Source organism: Thermobia domestica, chromosome 16 (assembly GCF_964235325.1).
Source record: "Thermobia domestica chromosome 16, izTheDome1.hap1.1, whole genome shotgun sequence".
Lineage (NCBI taxonomy): Eukaryota > Metazoa > Arthropoda > Insecta > Zygentoma > Lepismatidae > Thermobia > Thermobia domestica.
Window position 1 is genome coordinate 125,836,174 of NC_137469.1, and position 19,456 is coordinate 125,855,629.

The window sequence follows — 19,456 nt, forward strand, 5'->3', positions numbered from 1 at the left end:
TATTTAATAAATTTGCAAAACAAATAAACAGAAAGGATAATATTAATCATAGTAATGAATAATGATGCTTGTTTTGCAAAAGTTATATTGAAACTGAGGATTAATGAAAAACTTAATATTTAATTCCACACATGCTATTAAATGTATGTTATTACTCTTAGAAAATGAAAGACAGTAAATACTACAAGCATATGCTACGACATTTAAAGAAATATTTGCTTTTGCAACTTCTTGAAATATGTTCGTTGCCATTAGGTGCAGATTTCACTTTCTTGAAACACATCAAAACACAACAATACTTACAATCCACACTTCAGTTATACAAAATAAACTTAAAACCTAGAATTATGTTCAATTTACTAAATTTTATTGTATATACACTCGTACATCCTTAAACACAACACTTCACTCGTATATTACACTACAAAACAATGGAAAAGGTAGAAGTTGTTTCTTATCACGCTCTTTTTAATCGATATTCCTTACTTTAGAAAGAAGAAAAGACATTTTAGGAACTGTCAATTTTTGTGCAATTAAAGAATAACTTGTGAAATAGGCCCTACTTTTTTGCATAATGTTCTTTCGATTAGCTTCAAAGCGGCTCACTAACATATCGAGCCCTTGTAAAAAGAAATGAAAGTATGCTGAAATTGTGCTCCAATAGGTTATTTTTGGGGTTATTTTCTGTGGCGATTAAAACGCAATTACTGTAGCTTTCTTTACTCCACGGGAAGACAACCAATACGTATTCACGCAACAGCAAATATTATATGGCAGCATTTTTTCCTATTAATCAGTAACACATACAAAATCGTTACATTTCCAAACGAAACTATATACATTAATTGGTTACTTAAAAAAATTGCGGGGGCAACTGCCCCCCTTTGCCCCCCCTAATCGCCGCCCATGCCAAACACATTACGATTAACACAGGCTGCCAACATTTGTTTCCGATCCGTCTTTCATAGTGTTCGGGCCGAGTCGGGCCGGCCCGGCTCGGCCCGATTTGTGCTCGACCCGTTTCGGCCCGATTTGTGCTCGGCCCGTTTCGGCCCGATTTGTGCCCGGCCCGTTTCGGCCCGAAATGTGCCCGGCCCGGTTAGAGCCCGGCTCGAGATTCGGGCCGGGCCGGGCCGGGTCGAGCCGGGCACAGAATTCAGATCCATTCGGGTCGGGCCGGGCCGTCTTCGGGCCTGGGTTTGCAGGGCTCTGGCGGAGATAGACCAGATAATACGAAAATTTAGCCAAAATCGCTGATAACAAGATCGTTATATTAAATGCTGTATGTGCAATTTTCCTCTGATCTGTCTCATTTCTGCTTTTCTTTCGTCCCTCATTGCAATGTATTGTGGAACTATCAAGTAGGAGTTACATTTCAACAGCGACAACTTATTTTTGGACAGCTGCTTCATTCGGGAATTGTGCACATGGAAACATACACAATAAATATGCCTGTAACTTTTTACCAAATGCACATATCTTAAAACTATTGCTACCATTGTTTTTCTGCTTAAATTCTAGACCAAAACCATGTTTCATATTGCCCTATTCCTATTTACAAAACTTGACTTGAATTAAAGATGGCGGATTTCAAGATCGCTGCTGTCAAGGTTCACCTTACCGTATGACTTCCCCTTAGGTATAGTATGTACCCACATTGTTGTTATTGACTTTTTATTATTAACAGGCCGTTTACAAGGGATGGTACTGAACGTATTGTGCAATTGTCGACATGGATACGCGACATTTCAATCTGCCATTTTGGTTAATTCCACTTCGAAAATGCAGCTGTTTTTTTTTTGTTTTTTGTGTGTGTGTGTGTGTGTGTGTGTGTGTGTGTGTGTGTGTGTGTGTGTGTGTGTGTGTGTGTGTGTGTGTGTGTGTGTGTGAGAGAGAGAGAGAGAGAGAGAGAGAGAGAGAGAGAGAGAGAGAGAGAGAGAGATATCTTTCTGTGGGACTTCCTTCCTCTGAGTGAAATTTTACGGTAGGTTTCGATATGAGCTCATTCATACTTCCCTTGTTAGTATGATTGTGTTACGTGTATTCTCCATATCCAACTTCGCTCAAGATTTTCGTCTATAAAAAGGAACTGACACGGTCAATCGTCCTGGGGTTTTGAAATTTGGATTCTGCGTAACAAAATACATAGAATCCATATCCTGTGGCCCAGTGCACGGAACTTTTATGTATGTATGTATGTATGCATGTATTATTATTATTATTATTATTATTATTATTATTATTATTGTGTGTGATCATGTTATTATTGAAAGCTGAAATTGTCGAAGGTTTCTACCACTTCCGGTTTTAGTAGAGAGAATAAAGTGGAGATGGAATATATTTTCACGAGACTAATTGATTGCAGAAAAAAATTCTCGTTATCTATTACCATTTTTACTCTATAGTGATCAACATTAAAACCAGAAGTAGTTGATTTATACCATTTCTGGTTTGAATAGAGGTTTAAGATAAAACATGATACCCAGCGTCGGTCTGTGGGGATAAACTGCAGGACTGCAGCTCCCCCAACGTAATTTCTTATTTCCGATCCGAGACTTAATAATCAATCTTTATGTGTATGCCCTTTTAACGCGCGTTTTGTTGTTCAATTTTTCGCCTACCTTTAGCAAATTTGTTATTCCACTTCACTCCCTGGGACTGTCAGTACAATCTCCTGGCATTTCTTACCATGTTGTGATTCTACTTCCTCCTCTTTCCAGCATGTCTTTCCTTATAACGTGTGGACTGCTTTCCCTGCAGTCCTTTCGGAATTTTGACAGTTGTTCTGTCTTGAGAAGAAGCGCGTTCTTCTCAATTTGTGTCCGTCTGCTTTGTTCGACGATGCGCGCGTATATTCAGACTCTAGGGAAATCTCCCCTGGCTAATCCTATATAAAATCTTCAGTTTCTGATTTTTACCTGCGAGTGGTGTAATCTCCCTTTCTTTGATTAGCAACGTCGAGTATACTTGTGTTGTTTGTCTGCTGGCGAGATGTTTCTAGTAGACAAGTGATTTATTCTGTGCAATAGTAGATTATATTAATTCTTTGAAAATGCGGTATTCCGTTCCGTGAGTATTTGAGTTGCGTCGTGCAAGTGATCTGGTGTTACTTGTGATTTTTGTCTTCTGTATCAGTGTTCCCAAAAGACAAGTGAAGAGATCTGTGAAATATGGAACTACACAATTAGAATTCCTGCAGTTCTTTTAGGGTGGTCTGTTTCGTCCTTGTCTTCTTGTGAGTGCATTGGTGTTTTGTGATGACGTGCGTGCATTTTCGTGCTTTGTTGTGGTCTGCGTGTTGTGCATTTCACATCTTGCGTCTGTATAGGGAAAATGAATAATTGAGTAGGATATTTAAAATCTATTCGATTTGGTAGTTTAACATTGGCAGAAAAGTGTGAAATTAAAGCACATGGGAGACAGACTCCTGTACTAAACATAACACAAACTGCTGTAAGCCGTCAAAAACAATACACTAGGTGTTTCAATACTGAAATATATAACAAATATGAGTGGATAAGTGGGTGTAAAAATAAGAAACGCACTTTTCTGTTTCCCTTGTCTTTTGTTCGGGATTGACGATGACGCAGCGAACATCGCGTGGGTTGAAAAAGGGGTATCGGATTTGAAGAGACTTCCTGACAAAAGCCATAAGCATCAAATATCAAGGAAGTATGTTAATAATATGTTTAATCTAGCCACACTTGGTTCTGTGAACGTCCAGACTTGTTTAAGTCAAGCCTATAAAGACTCGATAGAACGTCATAATACTCAGGTGGAAAAAAAAAAAAAAAGGACACTCTTTCAAAACTCGTTAACTGCGTAAAATTTTGTCGTTTTCGTGAACTAGCGTTACGAGGGCATGATGAGCGTGAAGGATCGAAAAATTAAGGCGTGTTCATGGAGTTGGTTAAATATACATCTGAACTAGATTCCTTATTGAAGTCTCATTTTGACAGTACATCAGCATTTAAAGGGACTTCAAAAAGTACTCAAAATGAGTCACTTCAATGCATGCTAGAAGTCACAAGAGAAAATATAATAGAAGAAATTAAAGCTGCTGAATATGTTTCTTTCATGGCTGACGAAACAACTGACATTGCAGATATATTTCAGTTTGTTATTGTCTTACGGTACTGTACTGCAGAAGGTATTCCTATGGAAAAATTCTGAGGCTTTTTTAATCCAAATGGCCAAAATGCCGACTCCATTGCTGAATGCATACTTTCTGAGATTAATCAAATCTTAAAACAAGAAAGTAAACTTATTAGCCAAAGCTATGATGGTGCACCTGTAGTGAGTGGGGCTATAAATGGAGTTCAGGCCAAAGTGAGAGAGGTATACCCTAATGCTTATTTTATGCACTGTTTTGCTCATCAATTGAATCTCGTGATAGAAAGAGCCACCAGACAAAACACTAAAGCCAGAATATTCTTTTCTAATCTTTCTGCTATCCCGGATGTTTTTCTCGCTCTCATAACAGAACAGCTGTTTTAGATTGCTGTGTTGCCAAGCGGATACCCACTGGTGGACCAACTAGATGGAATTTTAAATTTAGGACTGTTAATGTAGTGTATGAAAAGCAGGAAGAACTGAAAGAGTGCTTCCAAATGTTGTCAGAATCCGAGACCTCAAGCACCACAACAATTAATGAAGCGTCTGCCTTGTTGGGTTATCTTCAGAATGAAGAATTTTGTTTCTGGCTAAATTTCTTTCACTTAGTTATGGCACATCTAGATATTCTATATAACCAACTACAATGTCATCAAATAGATCCAGCAAAAGTCCAATCATATTTATCTGCCTTTACTACTGAAATTAATAAAATCAGGGAATCAGTAGGACTAATTGATACCGAAACGCAAAGTCAAAACAAAAGGAGAATTGTTTCAAACGCACAATCAAGAAGAGCCGCAGCCAAAGAAGTGTGTGATGTTATTTTAAACCAAGTGAACCTGCTCTTCCATTTTACAGACCACTTATCTATATCTTCACTTCTGCAGGAATCTAATTTTGATCAGTTTAGTGCTTCCTTTCCCGAAGAAATCTTCAATAAATGTACAGAACTCTTTCCTGTGTTTGATAAAGATAAACTTCATACAGAACTTAGTGTAGTTTATGCAAGAGAAGAGTTAAGGAAACTTGATGGTGCTGTGAATTTCCTCCAGTATATTATAAACAATAGTCTTGCTTCCACTTTTTCTGAAGTGCTAAAACCTTTGAAAATATTCATAACGCTGCCCCTAACTACTAGTGAACCTGAACGGTGCTTTTCTACCCTTAAAAGGGTGAAAACTTCACTGAGAAATACAGTGAAACCTGTCTTTAGCGGAATTGAGCGCGACTCGCAAAAATTTCCGTTGAAGTCAGGTTTCCGCTTAATGCAGGTAGACCTTTCCTTTTAAAAAAAAAAAAAAAAAAAATACAATTTCATGCCTTCGATTATGAAAGGTAGTTTAGCAACCCACTCATCAGATGTTTCACTCCTTACATCACACAATTCACCACCAAATTCTTGAAATGAAGAAAAAAGAAAAAAAAACTGATGTATTATGCGGAAACTTTCTAACCAACCATTGGCTGCTTTGAATTCAGTTTTACCTAGTTTCTCAGCTAGCATTTTAGCGTATTCCTGTAATATAGGGCCCGATATGCGGTGATTTTTCGGTTTGACACTAACAAACCACTCCACTCTATTTCACTAATGTCTTGGTTTTCAGTTTCCTTAAGTTTTCTCTTTATTTTTCCATTACTGCAGCTCTCTCACCGCTTCAAAATTTCCATTTTTTTTTTCTTTAGAATCTCGTACACCTGTGTTTTACCGATGTTGAACATCTTCATTATTTGCTTTACCTTCAATTATCTCGCTCACTAGCATGAATACTTTTACCCTGGTGTTATAATCGAACACACCCTTGTTTTACAAGCCTTAATGACTGCTGCTGAACTAATGCAAAAATGTAAATTTAGATATGTATTGGTAAAAGTTGGATTGCAAGCTGATTGACCAGGCGTAAAGCCGAGAGTTGAGAAAAGTCAAGGACAACAATAAACAGAAAATTATTGTACGTTTCTAAATATTGTTGGGTCAAGGAACTCTTTTGTTTCCTTAAATCTAATATGTCTATTTATGAGATTTCAGAACTATACTTGCTGAAAACAAGGGAGAGAGCGTATCGGAAAGCGCAAATGAGAAACAATTACATAATTCTCTCAAATGTTCTGCACATGAATTTTTGCTTCAGGCCAAGATGCATTTCGTTCATAACGTCGCGCATTATACTTCTGGAATTATGAAAGTCCTCTGAACTCTTCACAGCTTATCTTCAGGACACGTGATAGAGATTAAGACTCTTGCTTTGTTGCCTCAATTCCTTTTTTCCAGAACCTTGTTTTGTTAAGTCTTCTTCTCATTTTTGTCGGCTGTCACTAGTCGCTATACGATCGAAACAGAAATGCACCTACAAAAAAAAAAAAAAAAAAAAAAAAAAAAAAACACTGGCAGCTGTCATGCTTCGTAGCTCAAGCCAAAAATTGTGGGGGGTAAATATGAATAGTGGTTGGGGACAGTCAACACTGCCCAGAAGGATTTAGCAAAAGAACAAATAATTTATCGCAGACATTGTAGTGTATATATTTGTCCTCTCACAGGATGTCTAAAAATGCTGTAATCTGGAACTCAGAATTTTTCGTTAAAGGTTTATTTTGCTTTCCGTTGTCCGCATAACAGTTTCCGCTTAATGAAGGGGCTTTTAAATGTTTTTTACTCCAAAATTCATGGGGCCATGAAACCTTTCCGTTTAATAAAGGGTCCGTTGAAGGCAGTTTTTACTGTACAACGGTTAACAGCACTTGCCATGTTATCAATAGAAAAGGAAATGGTTGAAAAGATACCTAACTTTAATGATCGAGTTATCGACAAGTTTGCTACAAGGAAGGACCGTCGTATGGAATTAACTTTTAAATAAGTTAAGTGTTTTATTTTATGCAGCCCTCCTAAGTATAAGTAGCACGAGCTGCCATTGATGATATATATTGTTAGAATGCCGAATCGATTTTTAAAAATGCTTCTTGCTCTGTGCTCTAACCGAAAGTAGTTACGAATTTCTATCACCTCCGGTTTTAGTAGAATGTTACGGATGGGGATGAAATATATTCTTGGAATAATTAATCGACTGCACAAAACTGCGTCTCGCTATCTATGACTTCTTGTTGTATATTTATCAACGTTAAAACTAAAAATGGTTGATTTCTATTTCGGTTTGAACTTATCTCTATCAACGATTTTGATTTCCAAATAATATTGCCTTTCTACATTCTGGTCAAAATTGGTGATCCATCAAGTAACTCTTGGAAGTTTTGGACCCCAAGACTGGAATTACTTGGCTCGAGCGCGCGCACACACGCGCGGACGAACAGACAGGGTAAATATGTAAAGGTTCACCAAAATTCTTAAAAATGGAAAATCTTGATTGAAGTCTTTATTAACCAATGAACAGAAAATTGTTGAAAATTACGAGAATGATATCATGTTCAATTATACATCATATTTTAATATTTCTGTTCCAATGGAACTTCAGAATTCCGAAGGACCTCAATTAAACCGGGGAAAAAGATTAAACCTGAAAAAACCTACATGGACCTACGTGGGTTGAGTTTTCTTGGAACTGGCACCATATGACATTTTTCTTTTCCCGAGACTGAAGTCTGGACTGAAAGAGAACACGTTTTGCTTTAGCTATAATCAAGTCGAAAATAGCAGACCTTCTACGTGAATTCACCGAAAATGATTTTCAGTACTATTAGCTACAGTGGAAGCATCGAATGTACGTAGAAATGTGTAAATGCTAAAAAGAGAATTACTTCGAAGGTGATACCCACATCAGGCCGTACTGTGGTATGTACTAGAACTTCAGAATCCAGAACAATTTTGTATCACACCCTCATATATTCAACAGCTTTCTATATTTATCATAATCTCTTACATAACTATAAATTCATTTCAGGAATCGCAATTGTTCTTAATAAATTATAAGCCACAAAGTTACTAAAGCAAGAAAAAGGAGACTATCTTTAAAATAAGTAAATTATTATTACATAAACTACTAATCTTAAAAATGTATGCCCACGGAATACTAACAATAATTCCAACAATTATAGGATTATAATACAAAGAAAAGATATTTTATTTCTTCTCATATTCACTACACTTCTAATACGTAGTAACACAGTGAAATGTGGACGATGCAATAGGAAAACTCGAACCTCGATCTCTCGCTTGCCAAATGGAGAGGTAAGCACCACCTCGGTAAACGGTAGATCAAAGTTCGAATCTCCACCAACCTAATGTCCAGATTTTTCTGTGTAACTATGATGTATGTTACCTTCTGGCACTTCCATTTCATGAAAACTATGTACAGCGTTCTAGCCATCTCGCAACAGAAGTACTTCAATGACTATTCACTAGTTATTTTTAAAAAATCACCACATATCTCGATTGACACGAATGGATTTTCAGAACGTACATTGCACATATTTATTTGAGAGTAATATATATTAGCAATGCACATTAGTCAGTTGGAAATGTATGCGCTTGCACTGGTGTTGGACGATACTTCGACTACTAAAAACTTACAATAAACATGTAAAATTTTAAAAGCAAAGAAAAAAGAGGTAATGCTATTGTCTAGGCAAGAAAAGAACACACCTTCAGCACCAATACTTTCTCCACGTCCAATCCAGCTGCAATACAGGCACAAAATATTTTAATGATACGTCGGCACATATCATTCACTTCGCCGGCTTGTTCTTGTGGCCAAATTATTTTAGCAGTAAGAGGTTTTCTTGGATCTCTTCCAAATAAAGTACAACAGAGCACTTTCCAGCACCTAGGAAAATTAACAATCAAGCTTTAGTCGTAACATTTTCCAAATAATAATAATAATAATAATAATAATAATAATAAGAAGAAGAAGAAGAAGAAGAAGAAGAAGGAGGAGGAGGAGGAGGAGGATAGTAATAAAATGGTGAATCATAGGCTCGTGATGGATTTTTTTAACCCACTTGTTGGCTATCCCTGTAAAAGAGATAGAGGAACCGTATACCTTTCTTTCCCGGGTATTAAGTCTAACCAAATGTCCCTTCTCTTTCTTCTTTCATCATATTGTTATTACTATTCAATATCTTATATCTGGGTCAATCCATGCTAAGTGATGGAGAAAAAAGGAAAATTACCACTCGATCTTTTCCAAAAAAAAAAATCTAATTTCTTCACAAATGTTTAGTCGGTACAAAAGTACTTCAAAACCACGATTAGTTATTTTTTACAACATCGAATCGCGACGCAGCGGCTGTCGCCATTTTGCGTTTTCTCGATTTCAGGTGTTAACGTTGTTTTGAATATCTCAGCATATATTTGTCATACCAATTTGTAAATTGCTGAACGTTTCCAACTTGTGCAGAGCTAAAACTTTGATCTCTCAACATTTTTACCTAAAACCACTTGAAAGGGGTGAAATCAGGGCCTACAGTACCAACATTTTTGGACATTGAAGACATGTTTGGGAAGAGGAAATAACTGATGTAGAGGTCTGAATTTGTGTGTGCATATAGCCCGGGGTTATAAGTTTATACTCAAAAATTTGTAGATCTGTAGTTGCTCCCAAAGGCCTGGAAAAAAAATCGTAAAGTTGGGGAATTATGCCAATTTGGCATATTTCACTGTCCAATATCTCCTATGGGTGTGGTTAAAAAAATCTGAAATTTTGGGAATAGTTACTCCTTTATTATACCAAAACACACAACAAAGAGCGTATTTTGTTTTTGAGTAGAAGGGGGTCAAGTATTAAGGAATAACGTAGGAGGTGTTTTATTCAGAAATTTAACTGGAAATTCGTTGTGACGTAAAATAAAGTAAGATGAATGGTTAGTCCAGTCAAGGTTCTCTAGTTCGTTTCTTTCCTCTACTTGTGACTCACTGTCTTATCACACCCAGGTGAAGAATGCCACTATCAGCAGAAGGCGAGAAAAGTCAAAGTGCTCACTTGACAAAACGTCCGTAAGTAATCATTGCTTTTGCTGCTTGTTATATCAATGATATTCAATCGTGTTTATTCTTGTTTTAAGTGTCAACTGATGCAGGAGACTGATGTTTCATTTGATCTACATTCCCGAGTCCGTAAACACTCACTCACTATAAACACTCACTGGGGAATGTAGATCAAACGAAACAACAAGTCTCCTGCATCAGTTGACAGTTAAAACAAGAATAAACACGATTGAATATCATTGACATAACAAGCAGCAAAAGCAATGATTACTTACGGACGTTTAGTCAAGTGAGCACTTTGACTTTCCTCGCCTTCTGCTGATAGTGATATTCTTCATCTGGGTGTGATATGCTATTATTCATACCTGACTAATGTGTATTGCTAGCTAGTATTGCTAATAAACAAAGCGCGTATTTTGTTTTTGAGCAGAAGGGGGTCAAAGTATTAAGGAATAACGTAGGAGCAGCTACAGGTCTGCAAAGTTTTGAGTATAAACTTATGACTCCGATTTACACGCACATATAAATTCATACCGCTACGTCAGTTTTTCCTATTCCCAAATATGTCTTCAATATGTCCAAAAATGTTGCTGCTGTAGGCCCTGATTTCACCCTTTCAAGTGGTTTTAGGTAAAAATGTTAAGAGATCAAAGTTTTAGCTCTGCACAAATTAGAGACGCTCAGCAATTTTCATTTCGGTAAGACTAACTCATATGGAGATTTCAAATAGTCTGTAAATGCCTCAAATCGAGAAAACGCAAAATTGCGGCAGCCGCTGCATATCTACGAGATGTTTTAAAAATTCAATGATCGTGGTTTTCAAGTACTCTGATATAGGATAAACATACATGGAAAAATTAGATTATTTGGAGATGGTCGAGTGGCACATGCTTGATCACTTGGAATGAATTGACTCCCAGGTATTTTGCACATTTGGACAAGTTTCAACACTGATTTAGAATATTACTGAGTAACTGTGTAATCCTCACCTCAGAATAGATAAAAACACCTGAAAATTGGCGAAAAAAGGTCTTTGCGCAATTTAGAGAGCCCCCATTGAACATACCCTAACTTGTTGTCAATGCACCAATTCAATCAAAACTTGGAGGCATGATTTCCATCTTCGATGTCAATGTATGGATTGAGTTGCCATTGTCCAGCTACATCCAAAGATATGCACTTGTGAGTTGGTCAAAATCTCATAGACAATTTTGGGCATCTTTAAGGGTAATATCTCAACTGTACACTTTCCAATTTAATTTTTCTTTCTACGTTTGAAAAGAGCATGTTTCACGCTTTAGAAGCTAGTGTAGTCTCAAGAAGTTGTACTTGTGATTCTTGGTGAAAATTTACGAAAGTGCGGTTTACGAGCTCATTGAGTACAAGGCGAAGCCATGTCATCGAAAGTTATTTGTATTGTACTGAATAAGATACCGACAGATATGCATGTTAAATTTACAGGATGGCAACAACATTTACTTGCCACCTGACATTTTCCGATTTTCCAAACTTTTTTTTTTTTTTCTTTTTGTAATTTTCCCTGTTATGTACCTAGATAATTAGCCACAGAGAATTTCCCATGTTCATGGAAAAACAAGATAAAGAAAACTGTCAAAGATGATACGTAAGAATGTTTTTTTTCCTGTTCAACTAGAACAATAAATAATATAAAAAACAAATATATTTTGTTACGAAATTACGGAACATAAGAAATTAAACATCTTCCCTTAAACTTTAATCTATAATATTAGTCACATGGAAGTTTCGTCACAGTAAAACATTCACCGAAAACAGGCATAAAACTAATTGTTCTATATTACACTGTAAGAAACGAGGTGTTGAAACAACACAAAATGACTACCACTTTAGCGTCTTACTTGTGTGTTAATTCAGCACCAAGCACACCGCCTTCTGAGCATATCAGAAATAACTCGTTACTACCTGAGAGAATTTGCATTGTTATTTATCGCTTAACATGAGCAAAGCTTTGCGAAATATATTTGGCACTTATGTCGAGTAACGAATAATGTTCTATGTTCTCTGTAATCGGTCACAATAATATTGTTGGAAATCTGTGAATCGTCTGACAACAGTTACATAGGCAACAGTTCTGTCATCTTTTGTTCATACTTGCTAAGACACAAGAATAACATAAAGAAAATAGATGGAAGCAATGCTATGCTGAGGTGGTCGAGCTGTTAAGTACAAAAGGATCACCTTACTATTTCACTGCTTAAAGCACGTCCGATCGCCTAGTGTAGTTTGACCTTTATAGTTTTCGGTTAGAGAAGAAAAATGCATGTGATGTGAATTATTACGGATGAATTGGGACAACGCAAAGAAATTAAAAAACATCGAGGAAACACATGGATTATGTTCACTAAATATTCACTTAGCCTTAGATCGAACTAGCAACCCTTCGCAATAAACCACTCACTCTACCACTAAGCTACGTTAAGTTTATGATGTTTGTACTAAAGTCTGATAGCACTTCGTACTAATCATTTACAAACCTTAGTTGCCACAAAATGAAGTCTCTTTCCATAATATCTGCCAACAAAGACAACACACTAAAAAGATGAGACAGCTTCACGTCTTTGGAGTGGATTTTAAAATTTATTTCCTCCTCCTAAGCTTCTGCTGTTTGAAACAGGTGAAAAATATCATTTGAATCGAGAGACTCTTCTAGATAGAAAGCACTATTGTTTTGTTGTGTTATGCTTTTATCTTCTTCTAAAACACTTTCCAGCATATCTATTATTTCCGGGAATATCCCCACGTCTTCCTTAAAAAAAAAAAAAAAAAAACTGAAAATTAACAATTTAGCCACAAGCAATTTCTAGAGCCTATTTCTCTCAACATATGGTCCAATTATATATATCAGTTAAGCTTCCGATAATAATTATTAATAAACTTGATATTAAGTATCAGTTTAAAATCATTACTAATCCTATATACAGGTAGTGGACATTGAAAGTGAAACACTAGGTAGAAAGCCGTAATTTGTATTTAATAATTTGTTGGGTGCCTTCCGCGGTCAGTACAGCAGCAGCACAACTTGGAAAGGATTGATAGAGGTCCTGCACCGTTTGCAGAGGGAATTTCATCTATTCATCTTGCAACAGAGTAACAACTTCAACACGTGCACGGAGTAAAGGGAAACGTTTACTCACTCGATTCTCTAGCAAACCACATACAAGCTCTACAATGTTGAAGATCTGGCGATTGAGCGGGCCACGGCAGATGTTCAACCTTGCTGTCATTCTCATTGAACAATTATGTAACAAGTTTAGCAGTGTGTATCAGCCAGTTATCATCCTGGAACACTGCATCACCATCCAGGAAGTGGTCGAACCGTACGGTGTAAATAGTTCTCCAAAACGGCTTATGTTCCTTGGCAGTGTCACGACCCTCTAGAACAATTAGTGAGCCCAAAGTCTACCACGATATTGCACCCCAAACCATCACGGATCCGCTTCCATATTTGACTATGGGTATCAAACAGTCTGAATTGTATGTATTAGACGGGCTTCTCCAGACGAACACCCTTCTTGTTGTTTGGGAAACAGTATACCTGCACTCATCCGAGAATATGACACATTTTTTATCATCTAACGTCCGGGTTTTTATGCTTCTGGCACCACTGAATACGCTTTGCAGCCTTCGGTATAGCAACGATGAAATGGATGTTGGTCTTATGCAGATATCGATGGATCGTTTCCATGCACACAGGTTCTGAGATGTATATTCAACTGTGGTGATTGCTGATGCGATGGTTTTCCGTTTACGTGCAACGTCTTTACGTCCTTTCAAGACAACTTTCGTTTTCCCCTGCAGTTGCTCCGCATGGATGTGGTTCGTTCTTCCTGTTTACATGCGCATAACACCCTGGATACTGTAACTCGTGAAACGTCACAAAGTGTTACAGTTTTGGACACAGATGCAGCTACTAGATGCGCCCTACGAACTGCCCTCTTTTGATGTCTTATATGTCCTCCATTATTTCGCTCTACACACACGATTTGACGTTCACTGACGAAACCATTCTACTGGAGTGATTTCTGGTGTGCGAACATCTTTTGCTATTTGCACAGTTTTAATTCAGGTGTTTCAGTTTCAATGTACACTATATATATATATATATATATATATATATATATATATATATATATATATATATATATATATATATATATATGTGTGTGTGTGTGTGTGTGTGTGTGTGTGTGTGTGTGTATGTGTGTGTGTGTGTGTGTGTGTGTGTGTGTGTGTTCCAACCCCAACGTATAAGATCTAATTGTGGTAAGACAGATACTCTGTTCTTAAAAAGCTTGCTACAGAAAATCTTTATGCAAAATTATGCTAACTTGGTTCTTAGCAAAATTTTGTAAAACTAAAATTTAGGAGAAAAAACACTGCTCGTACACGTATGCACTTTTTAAAAAGAAATATGTAACAAAGTACAAAAGAGAAACAGAGAATCTAAATATGAAAATTATTGGAATATTCGATTTCATTTTCATGACGTAAATCCTGGCTACGAGTGCGGTGCAAGAAATTCACAGAAAGTGCTTTTTTCTTTTTTAAGTTAGTTAGTTAGAAAAGAACGAAAGAAAACAGCAAACTTAAGAGAACCGACTTTTCTTAATTTTGCACTTTTAGGTTTATGGAAGGTTTACAATACGGAGTCTGATCACTAATTAATGATAAGGATAAATAATATTTTGGATTGGTAATACGTAGAGATCTACTAGAAATTTAGAACGTGTCTTGAGAACTGAATACCACGTTGGGGCAGATTAGTTTACACCTACAGTTTCAATCTAAGGAAGATTTGTATTAATAATAGGGTAAGAACCCCTAATATGAGGATAGGCACCTAAATTGAGACCCCTACCTATCTTGTGAAGCTAGAGCTGCAATCTAGTGGAAGCGAGCTAAAACAGAAGGAAATATCCCGCCAAAGCACTGGAAGTCACGTGAGCTCGTTATGCGGAGAGTTGTTAGTATAGTGGAGGCTGGAATAAATTGTGTCCCTACAAAGTTTTTTTTTAACGTGCATGCATCAGGCGCTGAAAATTGTCAAGGTAAATTGATATTCATTCTATCTTTACTGTCTTTTATACCAGTGAATACGCGTATTGTAGCATGTAACAGGTTACGGGTTTTCTTCTATTTATATTTGAGATGGCGTTAATCATTTGTTTATCAGTCGAATGTCTTATTATGAGACCCTTAACGGGTTCAGTATATGAGACTGGTCTCATAATGTGACTCGTATAGTAATATTGGGTCTTATATTAGGAGCTCATTTGTATTGACATTTCTGTATTCAAAAAGTAGCCTCTGTCTAATATTTGACGTTGATGTTCATATTAACGTTAGTTCTCTACTGTGACAGTCGCGTTGTACGTAAAAACGTTATTTACCTTTACAATACATTGTTTTATGTAACAAAATACAAACAATATGGGGCGCTATTTGTGTACCAAAAAAGGAAAAACAACTTCAATTGTTGAAAGAATGTTCATATTTTATGGGACGCATACATTTTCAAAAATTGTTTCAAGTTGCTCATAAATCTTAACTAAACGCACGTACATATTCCTAATTGAAAACCAGTGGTGGAAGTTATTTTTCCTTTCTTTTGATGTAAATAATATGAAAAAATCGTCCTAGTAAATCTTTAGCAACGAGGAGTTTGTTAGAGCCAGTGATTTCATTGGCATCGTGCTCCATTTTGGACACATTTTGTACATATTTGCACATTAAAAGATGTGATCAAAAATCGTTGCTTTTTTTTTTTTTTTTTTTTTTTTTTTTACAGCGCGTATATTCTAAAATTGAAGAAAAAGAGGTAAATTGAAAATATAACGTTCTATATTTTTGTGCCATCACAGGATTTGGATTAAAGATAGTGTTAAATGGTGAATTAATAAAGGAACTTTTTTAAGATTACAGAAAAAGCCGGAATCTCTTATTAGGTGCCCCTCATAAAAATGGCAGTGTAGCAACTTTGGCCACATTTTTCATTATAATTTTTTATTATTATATTTTTACGTATTCCAATCGTTTGTATCTTAAATTAGACATTCCGCAGAGCGTAATAGAAATGAAATGAAATCTGTAAGTTTTACGTCCCACGGTTATGCCGGTTAGGCTAAAGGAGACGGTGATTATGAGAGATGAGTGAAATGGTGGAATGAAGAAAGTGGGAGGAAACGGGAGAACCCCGAGAAAACCCACGAGCACGGTGTTTGTCCACCACAAAGTTCACTTGGCGGGGGCTGGGATCGAACCCGGGACCCCAAGCACCAGAGGTGAACGCTCTACCACTGAGCCACCGCGCCCCCCCAGAGCGTAATAGAGTAACAACAGTATTTCTTTATGTTTAATTAACCAGTTTATAGCTTCCTATCTTTTAGGGTCTCATATTCGGGGTTCTTACCCTATTAGGAGCAAATTCTTGAGACAAATAATTATCTTGCTTAAGGTTTGCGGTCGTTGATTTATTCTATAACGTAACAGAACCCAGGTTCTTTTACCTGTTCATTTGATACAGAATAAATAACCTTAGACAAAAGAATTCGTGCATTTTTCAATGTGCCAATGATTCCAATTAGGAGACTCCACACTGCCAAAGTCCACATCTCACTGACTCTGCGATTACAATAGCTCGAAATATAAGTTTGCATTTCAGGACAATTCAATACGTGTAACAACAGACCCGAAGTGATTCAGAAAATCTTAATCTAAACAGAAATCCTTAGAAAAAGTTCCTCGTGTAGGACGACCACTAACCAACAATGATGCAATAATATAGCAGACTTGCTACATGCATTTACAGTAAACTGGTAAAGTATGAAAGCTGACCAAATGGATGACCTGTGAACAGAAACCACATAACGAACTCCAATGTTTCAAAATATATTTCTTACTACTATCGCAACACAACACATATCACTTTCTGCATAGTTTATAGTGTGTGATGAGAAACTGGTGCTGATGCCACAAAAATCAAAGTCTTTGTTACATCTATTGTGTGCTTGGTGGACAGGCGCCGGTATGGACATTTCCCTTTCTGACCAAAGGTTGTAATTTAAAGACACCATCGTGTAGAATTAGTCTTCAATATACCACATAGCAAAAATCTCAGAAAAATATTTCTTCGTTACGGAGATACAACGCTTCAAACAATGGAAAAATGATCTGCTTACGTCACGGCAGCACAGACACGGGTTTTGGCGTGACGTCACAGGTCTGTATCGCTCTGTGAGTTGCATTGGAAGCTTCAGGGAATCTTTTCATATTACAGTTTCTTACTGCAAACTAGAAATAAATTTAGTAGAATAGTGAAAGGAAAAATGGCAAAATAAGTAATACACTTACTCTATATAAAAGTAAAGTGTTAATAAGACCTATTTTCCTAGCTTGAAATACATTAATGGTAATTTGTAATGTTCTATCATTACAAATATTTTAGATACTTATACACCTAAGCAGGATTACTTTACTATTCTATTACCCCAAAAACATTAGAGTCTAAGCATTATATCAGTTCATGCGCAGATTGAGAATATCTAGACCATCATATTATTTTCTTTATTTTGAAGATTTGTTGTGAATCTTCATGCTATTATACTACGGCTACAAATAAGCACTTTCTGCACAAAAAAGCTCTTAATCCCTTTCAAAATATTCAAATCCTATTACATCCTTTCATTTTTCTATTATTTACTCTGCATATTAGCAGTTAGTCACCTCACACCATTGCTACAACTATTTTTATCTTAATACTACAAGAATCGTATTATATAACTCGTATTATAAGTCAGACACGTAGCCAGGATTTCGTGAGAGGGGTCCAGGGGCGCCCATCAGGGAGGGCAAGGTGGGGCGCTTGCCCCCTACGAGGAAATTGTACTTGGGAATATTGAAAACCCAATTTTACATTCGTTACAGCAAAATTTGAAACTATATTTGAAACGTCGTTTATACTTGCCCCCCCCCTTGGAAATTACACCATGGGCGCCCTTGGAAGGGGGTCCGTGACATGAACTACTGTGGTCACCACACCAGGGGCTCGATCATTCTAAACTATTATGCCGGAATATATATTGGTTCGTTTAGCCAGGATTTCGTAATGGGGGGAGAGGCGAAACATGAAATTCTGAAGGCCAAGGGGCTCGATCAATCTAAACTATTTTACTTGGAACATACACGTAAAATGAGGATATGTTAGGAAGTATTTTAATAACAAACTATGAAGAAATCTCGAGTAAAATGAAAAACGTATTGAAAATGTGTATACAATATTTACGTCCTTCCTCTGTTTATCCAAATATAATAATTTTCCTTTCATTATGACCTCAACTATTACAAAAAGTGCATATTCACTATTATAAAAAGTACATACTCAATAATGTCTTGTAAAATATTTTACAATATCTGCGTTCCTTTCTCTGGTGAATCAAATGTTAGCAGAACTTTCTTTTTACATAATTTTTTATTTCTATTACTTCATCAACTACTGTCTGTTCCAAATGACAGGTTAAAGGAGCAGTAGAAAACTGTTTTTGAAATAACATGTTTAATATTTCAAGGATGCGATGACGAAAAATTATGATAAAAAATGTACACGCTGTTACACAATGGCACTATGCTTTCGGAAGCTTGAAATTCCCCCTGACCAGTAGCAGAAATTCTGAGAATTCCGTAACTTTTCTAGAAATTTCAAATTCCCTGACTCTTCCAGGATATCTCGCTCACCTCGTCACCACGTATTGCAAGTAATACAAATCTTCTCATAAGAAAAAGTAACCAAAAGCTTCCTGTAATTTATTTTTAACGCTGATCCTTCTTTTTCTCATTTCATTTTGTTTCATCCATAATTTTATTTTTGATTTAACTTCTTTAGGAGACTCCTATTTCCAATCGCCTTGACTATCTGGCGTCCACGATTTTTCGAGCCTGAACAAGAGGAATATTGACAGAAATTCATTATGTGTTACTTATATTGTTACTCTGAAATTTCAGCTTTTTCTTTTCAATGATCTCACACGTAATGTTCTAAGTATACAAACATAAGTTTATTTATAATATTTCTCCCCTTCAGATAGGCCCGTATCCACGGGAAGCAGCCCCCCTAAATTTTTACTGTACCCTAAAATTTTCAAGGTAGGCTTGCAAACTAAACTATAATATGGTTGGATTAGCCCCCACCGCCCCCCCCTCCCTACATGTTTGTAGTAGCTACAAGCCTGCCCTTATCTCTAAGATGATTAATGTTTGGTATATGGTGGTACATTTGCAAAAGATTATAACGTGAAAGTGTTGCGTCTTGTGTTCTGAGGTCCACAAGAAAGAAATAAAAAGTCATAAAAGCAAACGTTTGAAGAGTTCAGCCTT

At 36.6% G+C, this 19,456-nt stretch overlaps 1 protein-coding gene and 1 long non-coding RNA gene across 6 annotated transcripts in view; one reads left to right on the top strand and one right to left on the bottom strand.

Annotated features, from left to right (window-relative positions):
- LOC145673397 (uncharacterized) overlaps positions 1 to 19,456 on the top strand; it is a 345,560-nt gene that overhangs the window by 112,152 nt on the left and 213,952 nt on the right. The gene's annotated exons all lie outside the window — the stretch shown is intronic.
- The window catches only part of LOC145673396 (uncharacterized), a 64,228-nt gene that overhangs the window by 9,533 nt on the left and 35,239 nt on the right, over positions 1 to 19,456 (bottom strand). For 3 of the 5 annotated variants that reach the window (XR_014128749.1, XR_014128751.1, XR_014128750.1), the window contains exons 3-4: positions 12,562 to 12,833; positions 8,708 to 8,888 (exon numbers count right to left, since the gene is read on the bottom strand). This is a non-coding gene — a long non-coding RNA (uncharacterized LOC145673396). The remainder of the gene's footprint in view (positions 1 to 8,707; positions 8,889 to 12,561; positions 12,834 to 19,456) is intronic. The other 2 variants (XR_014128752.1, XR_014128753.1) reach the window with 2 other exon arrangements.